The sequence below is a fragment of the Bos indicus genome, chromosome X (genome assembly GCF_029378745.1).
Source record: "Bos indicus isolate NIAB-ARS_2022 breed Sahiwal x Tharparkar chromosome X, NIAB-ARS_B.indTharparkar_mat_pri_1.0, whole genome shotgun sequence".
NCBI classification, from domain to species: domain Eukaryota; kingdom Metazoa; phylum Chordata; class Mammalia; order Artiodactyla; family Bovidae; genus Bos; species Bos indicus.
This window is the reverse complement of record NC_091789.1, coordinates 133972216-133974581: the sequence shown is the minus strand read 5'-3', so window position 1 is coordinate 133974581 and position 2366 is coordinate 133972216. Positions and strand designations below refer to the sequence as shown.

At 40.2% G+C, this 2366-nt stretch overlaps 1 pseudogene; it reads right to left on the bottom strand.

Annotated features, from left to right (window-relative positions):
• Nucleotides 1-419: 419 nt before the first annotated feature.
• LOC139180996 (ARL14 effector protein-like pseudogene) lies at nucleotides 420-2158 on the bottom strand (annotated as a pseudogene).
• Between the last annotated feature and the right edge of the window lie 208 nt (nucleotides 2159-2366).

The window sequence follows — 2366 nt, the reverse complement described above, 5'->3', positions numbered from 1 at the left end:
CAAGAGGGAGGGGACATATGTATACTTATGGCTGATTCATGTTGAGGTTTGAAAGAAAACAACAAATTCTGTAAAGCAATTATTCTTCAATTAAAAAAATAAATTTTAAAAATCAATGAATAATTTTTAAAAAATCTGTGCTTCAGGATTTGATTAAATTCTTGGAAAGCATTTTCTGCCTCCTGCTGGTTGTGGAAGCCCTTCCCCCACAAAACGTTGTCAAGATGCTTGATGAAGTGGTGGGCGGTTGCCAAGAAGTCAGGTGAATATGGCGGATGAGGCAAAACTTTTGCGCCAACCTAATATCACTATTATCAGGAATTTCTGATGGAAAGTGATTGGTGTTTGCCAAACAACAAAACATGTATTTGGTTCAGGGAAGGGTGGAAAAGTTTTTTTTTTTTCTCTTGGGTCCAAAACACACACACTTTCTGACACACACAAAAATCAAAGTAAAGAAAATTAAATGCTTTTTATTCATGAATTTGCCACACAGAGATATTGGGTGAGTTAGTCAGAGGCAAAAGTGGTCTCAGGTGAATTTTTTCTAGTGGGTAAACATACATAGCCATTTGGTGGGATGGAGATAGGGGCCTTCCGTCTATTTATAGCCCACAGTCTGCAGCCTCAGCCAGTGCCTGCACAAATGTGCTCAATGGAAAGTCTCTTTGTGCTGAATCCAAAGCTTCAAAAGAAGCAATTAAATGTTCATGAGAAGTAAACATGGAAAAGTGGAAAAAGCAATTTTCTCCTTACAGACCATTTGAATAAAACTCGGTATCAAAGATGAATGAAGAGAAACTTTCCTGATGACGCTGTGGGTGTGAACATTTTCATAGAGATTTTCCCTAAAAACAGTTTTGCACAATAGCTGCCAAACCTGTCCCAGATGTTCCACGTCAGTCTTCTGAGATGGTATCTTCACTGAGGTCAGCAGAAACTCTAGCTGAATTGCCTTAAATCCTGTACCTCCAAGACCAAATGCAACTTAGGCCTTAGGAATTTTGTACCACCTTGGCCAGTTCTGTGTGGCTGGTAATCTTAGCCACCAAAAAAAAAAAAAAAATGCTTTTAAATCATTTCTATGTAACAATTAGATTAAAATTTGTCCTTTGAAGTCTGCTTCCAGTTGGCATTTTGGATATCACTTAAATTGAATCTCTGCTTTTGTGCTCATATGTTGGGCCACGTGGCCTATTAAAGGTTTTTTTTTTTTTTTTTTAAACCAAATTTCATTTTAGTATTGTTAAAACAGTAACACTAAAAAATGAGACTATGAGTATGTAGTGCCAAGTCAATCCAAATAGCAATTCTGATTTAGAATTGATGAAGTGTAAGATCCTAACGGTAGCTAGCTATTATAAACATATGTTCTATGTCAAGACAAGCTCTCAGCTACAGAATTCTAAAAATCCTAAAACTCCATCTCCTAAGGTACCAGCAAAGAGGAAAGGGATTTTTAATCTGAGAGCAGAGTAGCAATGGAGTTGCTGGATACCAGGGGAGGAATCTGAGTCATCACAGCAGGAAAGTTAAAGGACAGTGCATTACACAGGGTTCTATGGCTTCAGAGAACACTAGTCTAAACTATATTTTTAAAACTTTCTTCCCCCAGTCCTAAAATTCATCCAGGAGAACGAGGCTGGTTTAACTGCAAAGCAGAGAAAATTGATCAGCCTGGAGGGCTGGTCCTATTCGGAGAGGTCGAATGGCATCTTGCTGATGACCTCCCCATTCTCATTGACTATGGTGTCATAGGCCCAGCGGCGGTTGCAGCGGCAAATGGGCCCGCACTTGGTGGACTTACACTTGGGGCACGGGTAGAAGCAACCCAGGCAGTCTTCATCAAGGCAGTCACACAGGTCAGCCTCATTGAAGGTGAGCCTGCCCTTTTTGTCATACTTGTTGCCTTCGCGTTTTACAGAAACAAACTCATTCTTCTTTGCCATTTGCCCTTTCTTTATCTGCTGCCTTATTTCAGGATTAAAGTTGGCTACCTGAGGCCCGGGATTTTGAAATGACAACCGTTTTAACTGCCGATCCAACCGTTTCTTTTGCTTCAGTTCCTTCTCACTTGGTTTCTCAGGAGAACTTTGACGTGCAGGTCTCTCTCGCACGGAACTGCTCTTTTCTGCTTGTTCACTCATTTCTGCTCACCTGGGGACACAAACAAAGTCAGCAACCAATTGTTGGAGCTCAGTCAACCATGAGGACGCTGGAGCTGGTAAAAGTCATTTCAGAATGGGCCTATTAAATTTTTACTTCAAACCTGGCTTAAGTGGATAGGAGCAAGTTTATCAACACCAACAAATCTTTGGACAAAAGTGCTTTTATCAGATAGTATTTCCTCCTTTATTTAACCATCT